The sequence below is a fragment of the Rhipicephalus microplus genome, chromosome X (genome assembly GCF_043290135.1).
Source record: "Rhipicephalus microplus isolate Deutch F79 chromosome X, USDA_Rmic, whole genome shotgun sequence".
Taxonomy (NCBI): Eukaryota; Metazoa; Arthropoda; class Arachnida; order Ixodida; family Ixodidae; genus Rhipicephalus; species Rhipicephalus microplus.
The window spans coordinates 163291445-163305336 of NC_134710.1; the positions used below are offsets into that span (position 1 = coordinate 163291445).

At 53.9% G+C, this 13892-nt stretch overlaps 28 non-coding genes across 28 annotated transcripts; all 28 read left to right on the plus strand.

Annotated features, from left to right (window-relative positions):
• Positions 1–921: 921 nt before the first annotated feature.
• Positions 922–1003, plus strand: TRNAS-GCU (transfer RNA serine (anticodon GCU)). Its single transcript has one exon. It is a non-coding gene; the product is annotated as a tRNA-Ser (tRNA).
• A 240-nt stretch (positions 1004–1243) lies between these two features.
• Positions 1244–1325, plus strand: TRNAS-GCU (transfer RNA serine (anticodon GCU)). Its single transcript has one exon. It is a non-coding gene; the product is annotated as a tRNA-Ser (tRNA).
• An 81-nt stretch (positions 1326–1406) lies between these two features.
• Positions 1407–1488, plus strand: TRNAS-GCU (transfer RNA serine (anticodon GCU)). Its single transcript has one exon. It is a non-coding gene; the product is annotated as a tRNA-Ser (tRNA).
• A 240-nt stretch (positions 1489–1728) lies between these two features.
• On the plus strand, positions 1729–1810 carry TRNAS-GCU (transfer RNA serine (anticodon GCU)). Its single transcript has one exon. It is a non-coding gene; the product is annotated as a tRNA-Ser (tRNA).
• Positions 1811–2370: 560 nt separating this feature from the next.
• TRNAS-GCU (transfer RNA serine (anticodon GCU)) lies at positions 2371–2452 on the plus strand. The gene has a single exon. It is a non-coding gene; the product is annotated as a tRNA-Ser (tRNA).
• Positions 2453–3425: 973 nt separating this feature from the next.
• Positions 3426–3507, plus strand: TRNAS-GCU (transfer RNA serine (anticodon GCU)). Its single transcript has one exon. It is a non-coding gene; the product is annotated as a tRNA-Ser (tRNA).
• Positions 3508–3909: 402 nt separating this feature from the next.
• On the plus strand, positions 3910–3991 carry TRNAS-GCU (transfer RNA serine (anticodon GCU)). Its single transcript has one exon. It is a non-coding gene; the product is annotated as a tRNA-Ser (tRNA).
• A 79-nt stretch (positions 3992–4070) lies between these two features.
• On the plus strand, positions 4071–4152 carry TRNAS-GCU (transfer RNA serine (anticodon GCU)). Its single transcript has one exon. It is a non-coding gene; the product is annotated as a tRNA-Ser (tRNA).
• Positions 4153–4392: 240 nt separating this feature from the next.
• Positions 4393–4474, plus strand: TRNAS-GCU (transfer RNA serine (anticodon GCU)). Its single transcript has one exon. It is a non-coding gene; the product is annotated as a tRNA-Ser (tRNA).
• A 1202-nt stretch (positions 4475–5676) lies between these two features.
• Positions 5677–5758, plus strand: TRNAS-GCU (transfer RNA serine (anticodon GCU)). The gene has a single exon. It is a non-coding gene; the product is annotated as a tRNA-Ser (tRNA).
• Positions 5759–5999: 241 nt separating this feature from the next.
• TRNAS-GCU (transfer RNA serine (anticodon GCU)) lies at positions 6000–6081 on the plus strand. Its single transcript has one exon. It is a non-coding gene; the product is annotated as a tRNA-Ser (tRNA).
• A 559-nt stretch (positions 6082–6640) lies between these two features.
• On the plus strand, positions 6641–6722 carry TRNAS-GCU (transfer RNA serine (anticodon GCU)). Its single transcript has one exon. It is a non-coding gene; the product is annotated as a tRNA-Ser (tRNA).
• A 240-nt stretch (positions 6723–6962) lies between these two features.
• On the plus strand, positions 6963–7044 carry TRNAS-GCU (transfer RNA serine (anticodon GCU)). The gene has a single exon. It is a non-coding gene; the product is annotated as a tRNA-Ser (tRNA).
• Positions 7045–7446: 402 nt separating this feature from the next.
• On the plus strand, positions 7447–7528 carry TRNAS-GCU (transfer RNA serine (anticodon GCU)). The gene has a single exon. It is a non-coding gene; the product is annotated as a tRNA-Ser (tRNA).
• Positions 7529–7769: 241 nt separating this feature from the next.
• On the plus strand, positions 7770–7851 carry TRNAS-GCU (transfer RNA serine (anticodon GCU)). The gene has a single exon. It is a non-coding gene; the product is annotated as a tRNA-Ser (tRNA).
• A 237-nt stretch (positions 7852–8088) lies between these two features.
• Positions 8089–8170, plus strand: TRNAS-GCU (transfer RNA serine (anticodon GCU)). The gene has a single exon. It is a non-coding gene; the product is annotated as a tRNA-Ser (tRNA).
• Positions 8171–8728: 558 nt separating this feature from the next.
• On the plus strand, positions 8729–8810 carry TRNAR-CCU (transfer RNA arginine (anticodon CCU)). Its single transcript has one exon. It is a non-coding gene; the product is annotated as a tRNA-Arg (tRNA).
• Positions 8811–9050: 240 nt separating this feature from the next.
• TRNAS-GCU (transfer RNA serine (anticodon GCU)) lies at positions 9051–9132 on the plus strand. Its single transcript has one exon. It is a non-coding gene; the product is annotated as a tRNA-Ser (tRNA).
• Positions 9133–9213: 81 nt separating this feature from the next.
• On the plus strand, positions 9214–9295 carry TRNAS-GCU (transfer RNA serine (anticodon GCU)). Its single transcript has one exon. It is a non-coding gene; the product is annotated as a tRNA-Ser (tRNA).
• Positions 9296–9534: 239 nt separating this feature from the next.
• TRNAS-GCU (transfer RNA serine (anticodon GCU)) lies at positions 9535–9616 on the plus strand. The gene has a single exon. It is a non-coding gene; the product is annotated as a tRNA-Ser (tRNA).
• Positions 9617–10176: 560 nt separating this feature from the next.
• TRNAS-GCU (transfer RNA serine (anticodon GCU)) lies at positions 10177–10258 on the plus strand. Its single transcript has one exon. It is a non-coding gene; the product is annotated as a tRNA-Ser (tRNA).
• Positions 10259–10660: 402 nt separating this feature from the next.
• On the plus strand, positions 10661–10742 carry TRNAS-GCU (transfer RNA serine (anticodon GCU)). The gene has a single exon. It is a non-coding gene; the product is annotated as a tRNA-Ser (tRNA).
• Positions 10743–10821: 79 nt separating this feature from the next.
• Positions 10822–10903, plus strand: TRNAS-GCU (transfer RNA serine (anticodon GCU)). Its single transcript has one exon. It is a non-coding gene; the product is annotated as a tRNA-Ser (tRNA).
• A 240-nt stretch (positions 10904–11143) lies between these two features.
• Positions 11144–11225, plus strand: TRNAS-GCU (transfer RNA serine (anticodon GCU)). The gene has a single exon. It is a non-coding gene; the product is annotated as a tRNA-Ser (tRNA).
• Positions 11226–12427: 1202 nt separating this feature from the next.
• On the plus strand, positions 12428–12509 carry TRNAS-GCU (transfer RNA serine (anticodon GCU)). Its single transcript has one exon. It is a non-coding gene; the product is annotated as a tRNA-Ser (tRNA).
• A 241-nt stretch (positions 12510–12750) lies between these two features.
• TRNAS-GCU (transfer RNA serine (anticodon GCU)) lies at positions 12751–12832 on the plus strand. The gene has a single exon. It is a non-coding gene; the product is annotated as a tRNA-Ser (tRNA).
• A 559-nt stretch (positions 12833–13391) lies between these two features.
• TRNAS-GCU (transfer RNA serine (anticodon GCU)) lies at positions 13392–13473 on the plus strand. Its single transcript has one exon. It is a non-coding gene; the product is annotated as a tRNA-Ser (tRNA).
• Positions 13474–13713: 240 nt separating this feature from the next.
• TRNAS-GCU (transfer RNA serine (anticodon GCU)) lies at positions 13714–13795 on the plus strand. Its single transcript has one exon. It is a non-coding gene; the product is annotated as a tRNA-Ser (tRNA).
• The last annotated feature ends 97 nt before the right edge of the window (positions 13796–13892 follow it).

The window sequence follows — 13892 nt, forward strand, 5'->3', positions numbered from 1 at the left end:
ATTGGGCTCTGCCCGCGTGGGTTCACATCCCATCCTCATCGAGTCGCGTAACTTTTTCGTTCTCCCAGTGATCGGTCTTCGACACTAGTGTGTAAGCTGCACAGATGGCCTGCAAGGCGGACGAGGAACGACGAGAGCTTAAGGCGATGGGCTGCTAATCCATTGAGCTCTGCCCGCGTGGGTTCGAATCCCATCCTCGTCGAGTCGCGTAACTTTTTTTCTCCGAGTGATGGGTCTTCGACACTAGTGTGTAAGCTGCAAGAATGACCTGCAAGGCGGACGAGCTGGCTGAGAGGTTAAGACGATGGACTGCTAATGCATTGGGCTCTGCCCGCGTGGGTTCGAATCCCGTCCTCGTCGAGTCGCGTAGCTTTTTTTTCTTCTCCCAGTGATCGGTCTTCGACACTAGTGTGTAAGCTGCACAGATGGCCTGCAAGGCGGACGAGGTGGACGAGAGCTTAAGGCGATGGACTGCTAATTCATTGAGCTCTGCCCGCGTGGGTTCGAATCCCATCCTCGTCGAGTCGCGTAACTTTTTTTCTCCGAGTGATGGGTCTTCGACACTAGTGTGTAAGCTGCAAGAATTACCTGCCAGGCGGGTGAGCTGGCTGAGAGGTTAAGACGATGGACTGCTAATGCATTGGGCTCTGCCCACGTGGGTTCGAATCCCGTCCTCGTCGAGTCGCGTAGCTTTTTTTTGTTCTCCTAGTGATTGGTCTTCGACCCTAGTATGTAAGCTGCACAGATGGGGTGCAAGTCGGACAAGGTGGCCGGGAGGTTATGGCGATGGACTGCTAATCCATTGGGCTCATTCCGCGTTGGTTCGAAACCCATCCTCGTCGAGTCGCGTAACTCAATTTGTTCTCCCAGTGATCTGTCTACGACACTAGTGTGTAAGCCGCACGAATGGCCTGCAAGGCAGACGAGGTGGCCGAGAGGTTAAGGCGATTGACTGCTAATGCATTGGGCTCTGCCCGCGTGGGTTCGAATCCCATCCTCGTCGAGTCGCGTAGCTTTTTTTGTTCTCCCAGTGATCGGTCTTCGACACTAGTATGTAAGCTGCACAGATGAGGAGCAGGTCGGACAAGGTGGCCGGGAGGTTATGGCGATGGACTGCTAATCCATTGGGCTCATTCCGCGTGGGTTCGAATCCCATCCTGGTCGAGTCGCGTAACTCATTTTGTTCTCCCAGTGATCTGTCTACGACACTAGTGTGTAAGCCGCACGAATGGCCTGCAAGGCAGACCAGGTGGCCGAGAGGTTAAGGCGATGGACTGCTAATCCATTGGGCTGTGCCCGCGTGGGTTCGAATTCCATCCTCGTCGAGTCGCGAAACTTTTTTTTTGTTCTCCCAGTGATCTGTCTACGACACTAGTGTGTAAGCCGCACGAATGGCCTGCAAGGCAGACGAGGTGGCCGAGAGGTTAAGGCGATTGACTGCTAATCCATTGGGCTCTGCCCGCGTGGGTTCGAATCCCATCCTCGTCGAGGCGCGTAACTTTTTTTTCTTCTCCCAGTGATCGCTCTTCAACACTAGTGTGTAAGCTGCACGGATGGGGTGCAATGCGGGAGAGGTGGCCGAGAGGTTAAGGATTGACTGCTAATTTATTAAGCTCGGCCCGCGTTGGTTCGAATCCCATCCTCGTCGAGTCGCGTAACTTTTTTTTGTTCTCCCAGTAATCAGTATTCGACCCTAGTGTGTAAGCTGCACGGGTGGCCTGCAAGGCGGACGAGGCGGCCGAAAGGTTAAGGCGATGGACTGCTAATCCATTGGGCTCTGCCCGCGTGGGTTCAAATCCCATCCTCGTCGAGTCGCGTAACTTTTTTGTTCGCCCAGTGATCGGTCTTCGACACTAGTGTGTAAGCTGCACAGATGGCCTGCAAGGCAGACGAGGAACGACGAGAGCTTAAGGCGATGGGCTGCTAATCCATTGAGCTCTGCCCGCGTGGGTTCGAATCCCATCCTCGTCGAGTCGCGTAACTTTTTTTCTCCGAGTGATGGGTCTTCGACACTAGTGTGTAAGCTGCAAGAATGACCTGCAAGGCGGACGAGCTGGCTGAGAGGTTAAGACGATGAACTGCTAATGCATTGGTCTCTGCCCGCGTGGGTTCGAATCCCGTCCTCGTCGAGTCGCGTAGCTTTTTTTTCTTCTCCCAGTGATCGGTCTTCGACAAGAGTGTGTAAGCTGCACGGATGGGGTGCAATGCGGACGAGGTGGCCGAGAGGTTAAGGATTGACTGCTAATTTATTGGGCTCGGACTGCGTGGGTTTGAATCCCATCCTCGTCGAGTCGCGTAACATTCTTTTTGTTCTGCCAGTAGTCAGTCTTCGACACTAGTGTGTAAGCTGCACGGGTGGCCTGCAAGGCGGACGAGGTGGCCGAGAGGTTAAGGTGATGGACTGCTAATCCATTGGGCTCTGCCAGCGTGGGTTCGAATCCCATCCTCGTCGAGTCGCGTAGCTTTTTTTTGTTTTCCTAGTGATCGGTCTTCGACCCTTGATTGATAAGTGGGGTTTAACGTCCCAAAACCACTATACGATTATGAGAGACGCCGTAGTGGAGGGCTCCGGAAATTTAGACCACCTGGGGTTCTTAACGTGCACCCAACACTGAGCACACGGGCCTACAACATTTCCGCCTCCATCGGAAATGCAGCCGCCGCAGCCGGGATTCGAACCCGCGCCCTGCGGGTCAGGAGCCGAGTACCTTAGCAACTAGACCACCGCGGCGGGGCGGTCTTCGACCCTAGTATGTAAGCTCCACAGATGGGGTGCAAGTCGGACAAGGTGGCCGGGAGGTTATGGCGATGGACTGCTAATCCATTGGGCTCATTCCGCGTTGGTTCGAAACCCCTCCTCGTCGAGTCGCGTAACTCAATTTGTTCTCCCAGTGATCTGTCTACGACACTAGTGTGTAAGCTGCACATATGGCCTGCAAGGCGGACGAGGAACGACGAGAGCTTAAGGCGATGGGCTGCTAATCCATTGAGCTCTGCCCGCGTGGGTTCGAATCCCATCCTCGTCGAGCCGCGTAACTTTTTTTCTCCGAGTGATGGGTCTTCGACACTAGTGTGTAAGCTGAAAGAATGACCTGCAAGGCGGACGAGCTGGCTGAGAGGTTAAGACGATGGACTGCTAATGCATTGGGCTCTGCCCACGTGGGTTCGAATCCCGTCCTCGTCGAGTCGCGTAGCTTTTTTTTGTTCTCCTAGTGATTGGTCTTCGACCCTAGTATGTAAGCTGCACAGATGGGGTGCAAGTCGGACAAGGTGGCCGGGAGGTTATGGCGATGGACTGCTAATCCATTGGGCTCATTCCGCGTTGGTTCGAAACCCATCCTCGTCGAGTCGCGTAACTCAATTTGTTCTCCCAGTGATCTGTCTACGACACTAGTGTGTAAGCCGCACGAATGGCCTGCAAGGCAGACGAGGTGGCCGAGAGGTTAAGGCGATTGACTGCTAATGCATTGGGCTCTGCCCGCGTGGGTTCGAATCCCATCCTCGTCGAGTCGCGTAGCTTTTTTTGTTCTCCCAGTGATCGGTCTTCGACACTAGTATGTAAGCTGCACAGATGAGGAGCAGGTCGGACAAGGTGGCCGGGAGGTTATGGCGATGGACTGCTAATCCATTGGGCTCATTCCGCGTGGGTTCGAATCCCATCCTGGTCGAGTCGCGTAACTCATTTTGTTCTCCCAGTGATCTGTCTACGACACTAGTGTGTAAGCCGCACGAATGGCCTGCAAGGCAGACCAGGTGGCCGAGAGGTTAAGGCGATTGACTCCTAATCCATTGGGCTGGTCCCGGCTGGGTTCGAATCCCATCCTCGTCGAGTCGCGTAACTTTTTTTTGTTCTCCCAGTGATCGGTCTTCGACACTAGTGTGTAAGCTGCACGAATGGCCTGCAAGGCGGACGAGCTGGCCGAGAGGTTAAGACGATGGACTGCTAATGCATTGGGCTCTGCCCGCGTGGGTTCGAATCCCATCCTCGTCGAGTCGCGTAAGTTTTCTTGTTCTCCCAGTGATCTGTCTACGACACTAGTGTGTAAGCTGCACGAATGGCCTGCAAGGCAGACGAGGTGGCCGAAAGGTTAAGGCGATTGACTGCTAATCCATTTGACTCTGCCCGCGTGGGTTCGAATCCCATCCTCGTCGAGTCACGTAACTTTTTTTTCTTCTCCCAGTGATCGCTCTTCGACACTAGTGTGTAAGCTGCACGGATGGGGTGCAATGCGGACGAGGTGGCCGAGAGGTTAAGGATTGACTGCTAATTTATTGGGCTCGGCCCGCGTGGGTTCTAATCCCATCCTCGTCAAGTCGCGTAACTTTTTTTTGTTCTCCCAGTAATCAGTCTTCGACTCTAGTGTGTAAGCTGCACGGGTGGCCTGCAAGGCGGACGAGGTGGCCGAGAGGTTAAGGCGATGGACTGCTAATCCATTGGGCTCTGCCCGCGTGGGTTCGAATTCCATCCTCGTCGAGTCGCGAAACTTTTTTTGTTCTCCCAGTGATCGGTCTTCGACACTAGTGTTTAAGCTGCACAGATGGCCTGCAAGGCGGACGAGGTGGACGAGAGCTTAAGGCGATGGACTGCTAATCCATTGAGCTCTTCCCGCGTGGGTTCAAATCCCATCCTCGTCGAGTCGCGTAACTTTTTTTTTCCGAGTGATGGGTCTTCGACACTAGTGTGTAAGCTGCAAGAATTACCTGCCAGGCGGGCGAGCTGGCCGAGAGGTTAAGACGATAAACTGCTAATGCATTGGGCTCGGCCCGCGTGGGTTCAAATCCCATCCTCGTCGAGTCGCGTAGCTTTTTTTGTTCTCCCAGTGATCGGTCTTCGACACTAGTATGTAAGCTGCACAGATGAGGTGCAAGTCGAACAAGGTGGCCGGGAGGTTATGGCGATGAACTGCTAATCCATTGGGCTCTTTCCGCGTGGGTTCGAATCCCATCCTGGTCGAGTCGCGTAACTCATTTTGTTCTCCCAGTGATCTGTCTACGACACTAGTGTGTAAGCCGCACGAATGGCCTGCAAGGCAGACCAGGTGGCCGAGAGGTTAAAGCGATTGACTCCTAATCCATTGGGCTGGTCCCACGTGGGTTCGAATCCCATCCTCGTCGAGTCGCGTAACTTTTTTTTCTTCTCCCAGTGATCGGTCTTCAAAACTAGTGTGTAAGCTGCACGGATGGGCTGCAATGCGGACGAGGTGGCCGAGAGGTTAAGAATTGACTGCTAATTTATTGGGCTCGGCCCGCGTGGGTTCCAATCCCATCCTCGTCGAGACGCGTAGCTTTTTTTGTTCTCCCAGTGATCGGTCTTCGTCACTAGTGTATAAGCTGCCCGAATGGCCTACAAGGCGGACGAGCTGGCTGAGAGGTTAAGACGATGGACTGCTAATGCATTTGGCTCTGCCCGCGTGGGTTCGAATCCCGTCCTCGTCGAGTCACGTAGCTTTTTTTTCTTCTCCCAGTGATCGGTCTTCGACACTAGTGTGTAAGCTGCACGGATGGGGTGCAATGCGGACGAGGTGGCCGAGAGGTTATTGATTGACTGCTAATTTATTAAGCTCGGCCCGCGTGGGTTCGAATCCCATCCTCGTCGAGTCGCGTAACTTTTTTTTGTTCTCCCAGTAATCAGTATTCGACTCTAGTGTGTAAGCTGCACGAGTGGCCTGCAAGGCGGACGACGTGGCCGAGAGGTTAAGGCAATGGACTGCTAATCCATTGGGCTCTGCCAGAGTGGGTTCGAATCCCATCCTCGTCGAGTCGCGTAGCTTTTTTTTGTTCTCCTAGTGATCGGTCTTCGACCCTAGTATGTAAGCTGCACAGATGGGGTGCAAGTCGGACAAGGTGGCCGGGAGGTTATGGCGATGGACTGCTAATCCATTGGGCTCATTCCGCGTTGGTTCGAAACCCATCCTCGTCGAGTCGCGTAACTCAATTTGTTCTCCCAGTGATCTGTCTACGACACTAGTATGTAAGCCGCACGAATGGCCTGCAAGGTGGACGAGGCGGCCGAAAGGTTAAGGCGATGGACTGCTAATCCATTGGGCTCTGCCCGCGTGCGTTCAAATCCCATCCTCGTCGAGTCGCGTAACTTTTTTGTTCTCCCAGTGATCGGTCTTCGACACTAGTGTGTAAGCTGCACAGATGGCCTGCAAGGCGGACGAGGAACGACGAGAGCTTAAGGCGATGGGCTGCTAATCCATTGAGCTCTGCCCGCGTGGGTTCGAATCCCATCCTCGTCGAGTCGCGTAACTTTTTTTCTCCGAGTGATGGGTCTTCGACACTAGTGTGTAAGCTGCAAGAATGACCTGCAAGGCGGACGAGCTGGCTGAGAGGTTAAGACGATGGACTGCTAATGCATTGGGCTCTGCCCGCGTGGGTTCGAATCCCGTCCTCGTCGAGTCGCGTAGCTTTTTTTTCTTCTCCCAGTGATCGGTCTTCGACACTAGTGTGTAAGCTGCACGGATGGGGTGCAATGCGGACGAGGTGGCCGAGAGGTTAAGGATTGACTGCTAATTTATTGGGCTCGGACTGCGTGGGTTTGAATCCCATCCTCGTCGAGTCGCGTAACTTTTTTTTGTTCTGCCAGTAATCAGTCTTCGACACTAGTGTGTAAGCTGCACGGGTGGCCTGCAAGGCGGACGAGGTGGCCGAGAGGTTAAGGCGATGGACTGCTAATCCATTGGGCTCTGCCAGCGTGGGTTCGAATCCCATCCTCGTCGAGTCGCGTAGCTTTTTTTGTTCTCCTAGTGATCGGTCTTCGACCCTAGTATGTAAGCTGCACAGATGGGGTGCAAGTCGGACAAGGTGGCCGGGAGGTTATGGCGATGGACTGCTAATCCATTGGGCTCATTCCGCGTTGGTTCGAAACCCATCCTCGTCGAGTCGCGTAACTCAATTTGTTCTCCCAGTGATCTGTCAACGACACTAGTGTGTAAGCCGCACGAATGGCCTGCAAGGCAGACGAGGTGGCCGAGATGTTAAGGCGGTTGACTGCTAATGCATTGGGCTATGCCCGCGTGGGTTCGAATCCCATCCTCGTCGAGTCGCGTAGCTTTTTTTGTTCTCCCAGTGATCGGTCTTCGACACTAGTATGTAAGCTGCAAAGATGAGGTGCAAGTCGGACGAGGTGGCCGGGAGGTTATGGCGATGGACTGCTAATCCATTGGGCTCATTCCGCGTGGGCTCGAATCCCATCCTGGTCGAGTCGCGTAACTCATTTTGTTCTCCCAGTGATCTGTCTACGACACTAGTGTGTAAGTCGCACGAATGGCCTGCAAGGCAGACCAGGTGGCCGAGAGGTTAAGGCGCTTGACTCCTAATCCATTGGGCTGGTCATGCGTGGGTTCGAATCCCATCCTCGTCAAGTCGCGTAACTTTTTTTTCTTCTCCCAGTGATCGGTCTTCAACACTAGTGTGTAAGCTGCACGGATGGGCTGCAAGGCAGACGAGGTGGCCGAGAGGTTAAGGCGATTGACTGCTAATCCATTGGGCTCTGCCCGCGTGGGTTCGAATCCCATCCTCGTCGAGTCGCGTAACTTTTTTTTCTTCTCCCAGTGATCGCTCTTCAACACTAGTGTGTAAGCTGCACGGATGGGGTGCAATGCGGACGAGGTGGCCGAGAGGTTAAGGATTGACTGCTAATTTATTAAGCTCGGCCCGCGTGGGTTCGAATCCCATCCTCGTCGAGTCGCGTAACTTTTTCTTTGTTCTCCCAGTAATCAGTATTCGTTTCTAGTGTGCAAGCAGCACGGGTGGCCTGCAAGGCGGACGAGGCGGCCGAAAGGTTAACGCGATGGACTGCTAATCCATTGGGCTCTGCCCGCGTGGGTTCAAATCCCATCCTCGTCGAGTCGCGTAACTTTTTTGTTCTCCCAGTGATCGGTCTTCGACACTAGTGTGTAAGCTGCACAGATGGCCTGCAAGGCGGACGAGGAACGACGAGAGCTTAAGGCGATGGGCTGCTAATCCATTGAGCTCTGCCCGCGTGGGTTCGAATCCCATCCTCGTCGAGTCGCGTAACTTTTTTTCTCCGAGTGATGGGTCTTCGACACTAGTGTGTAAGCTGCAAGAATGACCTGCAAGGCGGACGAGGTGGCCGAGAGGTTAAGGCGATGGACTGCTAATCCATTGGGCTCGGCCCGCGTGGGTTCGAATCCCATCCTCGTCGAGTCGCGAAACTTTTTTGTTCTCCCAGTGATCGGTCTTCGACACTAGTGTGTAAGCTGCACAGATGGCCTGCAAGGCGGACGAGGTGGACGAGAGCTTAAGGCGATGGACTGCTAATTCATTGAGCTCTGCCCGCGTGGGTTCGAATCCCATCCTCGTCGAGTCGCGTAACTTTTTTTCTCCGAGTGATGGGTCTTCGACACTAGTGTGTAAGCTGCAAGAATTACCTGCCAGGCGGGTGAGCTGGCCGAGAGGTTAAGACGATAAACTGCTAATGCATTGGGCTCTGCCCGCGTCGGTTCGAATCCCATCCTCGTCGAGTCGCGTAGCTTTTTTTGTTCTCCCAGTGATCGGTCTTCGACACTAGTATGTAAGCTGCACAGATGAGGTGCTAGTCGGACAAGGTGGCCGGGAGGTTATGGCGATGGACTGCTAATCCATTGGGCTCATTCCGCGTGGGTTCGAATCCCATCCTGGTCGAGTCGCGTAACTCATTTTGTTCTCCCAGTGATCTGTCTACGACACTAGTGTGTAAGCCGCACGAATGGCCTGCAAGGCAGACCAGGTGGCCGAGAGGTTAAGGCGATTGACTCCTAATCCATTGGGCTTGTCCCGCGTGGGTTCGAATCCCATCCTCGTTGAGTCGCGTAACTTTTTTTTTCTTCTCCCAGTGATCGGTCTTCAACACTAGTGTGTAAGCTGCACGGATGGGCTGCAATGCGGACGAGGTGGCCGAGAGGTTAAGAATTGACTGCTAATTTATTGGGCTCGGCCCGCGTGGGTTCCAATCCCATCCTCGTCGAGTCGCGAAGCTTTTTTGGTTCTCCCAGTGATCGGTCTTCGTCACTAGTGTGTAAGCTGCACGAATGGCCTACAAGGCGGACGAGGTGGCCGAGAGGTTAAGGCGATGGACTGCTAATCCATTGGGCTGTGCCCGCGTGGGTTCGAATTCCATCCTCGTCGAGTCGCGAAACTTTTTTTTTGTTCTCCCAGTGATCTGTCTACGACACTAGTGTGTAAGCCGCACGAATGGCCTGCAAGGCAGACGAGGTGGCCGAGAGGTTAAGGCGATTGACTGCTAATCCATTGGGCTCTGCCCGCGTGGGTTCGAATCCCATCCTCGTCGAGGCGCGTAACTTTTTTTCTTCTCCCAGTGATCGCTCTTCAACACTAGTGTGTAAGCTGCACGGATGGGGTGCAATGCGGGAGAGGTGGCCGAGAGGTTAAGGATTGACTGCTAATTTATTAAGCTCGGCCCGCGTTGGTTCGAATCCCATCCTCGTCGAGTCGCGTAACTTTTTTTTGTTCTCCCAGTAATCAGTATTCGACTCTAGTGTGTAAGCTGCACGGGTGGCCTGCAAGGCGGACGAGGCGGCCGAAAGGTTAAGGCGATGGACTGCTAATCCATTGGGCTCTGCCCGCGTGGGTTCAAATCCCATCCTCGTCGAGTCGCGTAACTTTTTTGTTCGCCCAGTGATCGGTCTTCGACACTAGTGTGTAAGCTGCACAGATGGCCTGCAAGGCAGACGAGGAACGACGAGAGCTTAAGGCGATGGGCTGCTAATCCATTGAGCTCTGCCCGCGTGGGTTCGAATCCCATCCTCGTCGAGTCGCGTAACTTTTTTTCTCCGAGTGATGGGTCTTCGACACTAGTGTGTAAGCTGCAAGAATGACCTGCAAGGCGGACGAGCTGGCTGAGAGGTTAAGACGATGAACTGCTAATGCATTGGTCTCTGCCCGCGTGGGTTCGAATCCCGTCCTCGTCGAGTCGCGTAGCTTTTTTTTCTTCTCCCAGTGATCGGTCTTCGACAAGAGTGTGTAAGCTGCACGGATGGGGTGCAATGCGGACGAGGTGGCCGAGAGGTTAAGGATTGACTGCTAATTTATTGGGCTCGGACTGCGTGGGTTTGAATCCCATCCTCGTCGAGTCGCGTAACATTCTTTTTGTTCTGCCAGTAGTCAGTCTTCGACACTAGTGTGTAAGCTGCACGGGTGGCCTGCAAGGCGGACCAGGTGGCCGAGAGGTTAAGGTGATGGACTGCTAATGCATTGGGCTCTGCCCGCGTGGGTTCGAATCCCATCCTCGTCGAGTCGCGTAGCTTTTTTTGTTCTCCCAGTGATCGGTCTTCGACACTAGTATGTAAGCTGCACAGATGAGGAGCAGGTCGGACAAGGTGGCCGGGAGGTTATGGCGATGGACTGCTAATCCATTGGGCTCATTCCGCGTGGGTTCGAATCCCATCCTGGTCGAGTCGCGTAACTCATTTTGTTCTCCCAGTGATCTGTCTACGACACTAGTGTGTAAGCCGCACGAATGGCCTGCAAGGCAGACCAGGTGGCCGAGAGGTTAAGGCGATTGACTCCTAATCCATTGGGCTGGTCCCGGCTGGGTTCGAATCCCATCCTCGTCGAGTCGCGTAACTTTTTTTTGTTCTCCCAGTGATCGGTCTTCGACACTAGTGTGTAAGCTGCACGAATGGCCTGCAAGGCGGACGAGCTGGCCGAGAGGTTAAGACGATGGACTGCTAATGCATTGGGCTCTGCCCGCGTGGGTTCGAATCCCATCCTCGTCGAGTCGCGTAAGTTTTCTTGTTCTCCCAGTGATCTGTCTACGACACTAGTGTGTAAGCTGCACGAATGGCCTGCAAGGCAGACGAGGTGGCCGAAAGGTTAAGGCGATTGACTGCTAATCCATTTGACTCTGCCCGCGTGGGTTCGAATCCCATCCTCGTCGAGTCACGTAACTTTTTTTTCTTCTCCCAGTGATCGCTCTTCGACACTAGTGTGTAAGCTGCACGGATGGGGTGCAATGCGGACGAGGTGGCCGAGAGGTTAAGGATTGACTGCTAATTTATTGGGCTCGGCCCGCGTGGGTTCTAATCCCATCCTCGTCAAGTCGCGTAACTTTTTTTTGTTCTCCCAGTAATCAGTCTTCGACTCTAGTGTGTAAGCTGCACGGGTGGCCTGCAAGGCGGACGAGGTGGCCGAGAGGTTAAGGCGATGGACTGCTAATCCATTGGGCTCTGCCCGCGTGGGTTCGAATTCCATCCTCGTCGAGTCGCGAAACTTTTTTTGTTCTCCCAGTGATCGGTCTTCGACACTAGTGTTTAAGCTGCACAGATGGCCTGCAAGGCGGACGAGGTGGACGAGAGCTTAAGGCGATGGACTGCTAATCCATTGAGCTCTTCCCGCGTGGGTTCAAATCCCATCCTCGTCGAGTCGCGTAACTTTTTTTTTCCGAGTGATGGGTCTTCGACACTAGTGTGTAAGCTGCAAGAATTACCTGCCAGGCGGGCGAGCTGGCCGAGAGGTTAAGACGATAAACTGCTAATGCATTGGGCTCGGCCCGCGTGGGTTCAAATCCCATCCTCGTCGAGTCGCGTAGCTTTTTTTGTTCTCCCAGTGATCGGTCTTCGACACTAGTATGTAAGCTGCACAGATGAGGTGCAAGTCGAACAAGGTGGCCGGGAGGTTATGGCGATGAACTGCTAATCCATTGGGCTCTTTCCGCGTGGGTTCGAATCCCATCCTGGTCGAGTCGCGTAACTCATTTTGTTCTCCCAGTGATCTGTCTACGACACTAGTGTGTAAGCCGCACGAATGGCCTGCAAGGCAGACCAGGTGGCCGAGAGGTTAAAGCGATTGACTCCTAATCCATTGGGCTGGTCCCACGTGGGTTCGAATCCCATCCTCGTCGAGTCGCGTAACTTTTTTTTCTTCTCCCAGTGATCGGTCTTCAAAACTAGTGTGTAAGCTGCACGGATGGGCTGCAATGCGGACGAGGTGGCCGAGAGGTTAAGAATTGACTGCTAATTTATTGGGCTCGGCCCGCGTGGGTTCCAATCCCATCCTCGTCGAGACGCGTAGCTTTTTTTGTTCTCCCAGTGATCGGTCTTCGTCACTAGTGTATAAGCTGCCCGAATGGCCTACAAGGCGGACGAGCTGGCTGAGAGGTTAAGACGATGGACTGCTAATGCATTTGGCTCTGCCCGCGTGGGTTCGAATCCCGTCCTCGTCGAGTCACGTAGCTTTTTTTTCTTCTCCCAGTGATCGGTCTTCGACACTAGTGTGTAAGCTGCACGGATGGGGTGCAATGCGGACGAGGTGGCCGAGAGGTTATTGATTGACTGCTAATTTATTAAGCTCGGCCCGCGTGGGTTCGAATCCCATCCTCGTCGAGTCGCGTAACTTTTTTTTGTTCTCCCAGTAATCAGTATTCGACTCTAGTGTGTAAGCTGCACGAGTGGCCTGCAAGGCGGACGACGTGGCCGAGAGGTTAAGGCAATGGACTGCTAATCCATTGGGCTCTGCCAGAGTGGGTTCGAATCCCATCCTCGTCGAGTCGCGTAGCTTTTTTTTGTTCTCCTAGTGATCGGTCTTCGACCCTAGTATGTAAGCTGCACAGATGGGGTGCAAGTCGGACAAGGTGGCCGGGAGGTTATGGCGATGGACTGCTAATCCATTGGGCTCATTCCGCGTTGGTTCGAAACCCATCCTCGTCGAGTCGCGTAACTCAATTTGTTCTCCCAGTGATCTGTCTACGACACTAGTATGTAAGCCGCACGAATGGCCTGCAAGGTGGACGAGGCGGCCGAAAGGTTAAGGCGATGGACTGCTAATCCATTGGGCTCTGCCCGCGTGCGTTCAAATCCCATCCTCGTCGAGTCGCGTAACTTTTTTGTTCTCCCAGTGATCGGTCTTCGACACTAGTGTGTAAGCTGCACAGATGGCCTGCAAGGCGGACGAGGAACGACGAGAGCTTAAGGCGATGGGCTGCTAATCCATTGAGCTCTGCCCGCGTGGGTTCGAATCCCATCCTCGTCGAGTCGCGTAACTTTTTTTCTCCGAGTGATGGGTCTTCGACACTAGTGTGTAAGCTGCAAGAATGACCTGCAAGGCGGACGAGCTGGCTGAGAGGTTAAGACGATGGACTGCTAATGCATTGGGCTCTGCCCGCGTGGGTTCGAATCCCGTCCTCGTCGAGTCGCGTAGCTTTTTTTTCTTCTCCCAGTGATCGGTCTTCGACACTAGTGTGTAAGCTGCACGGATGGGGTGCAATGCGGACGAGGTGGCCGAGAGGTTAAGGATTGACTGCTAATTTATTGGGCTCGGACTGCGTGGGTTTGAATCCCATCCTCGTCGAGTCGCGTAACTTTTTTTTGTTCTGCCAGTAATCAGTCTTCGACACTAGTGTGTAAGCTGCACGGGTGGCCTGCAAGGCGGACGAGGTGGCCGAGAGGTTAAGGCGATGGACTGCTAATCCATTGGGCTCTGCCAGCGTGGGTTCGAATCCCATCCTCGTCGAGTCGCGTAGCTTTTTTTGTTCTCCTAGTGATCGGTCTTCGACCCTAGTATGTAAGCTGCACAGATGGGGTGCAAGTCGGACAAGGTGGCCGGGAGGTTATGGCGATGGACTGCTAATCCATTGGGCTCATTCCGCGTTGGTTCGAAACCCATCCTCGTCGAGTCGCGTAACTCAATTTGTTCTCCCAGTGATCTGTCAACGACACTAGTGTGTAAGCCGCACGAATGGCCTGCAAGGCAGACGAGGTGGCCGAGATGTTAAGGCGGTTGACTGCTAATGCATTGGGCTATGCCCGCGTGGGTTCGAATCCCATCCTCGTCGAGTCGCGTAGCTTTTTTTGTTCTCCCAGTGATCGGTCTTCGACACTAGTATGTAAGCTGCAAAGATGAGGTGCAAGTCGGACGAGGTGGCCGGGAGG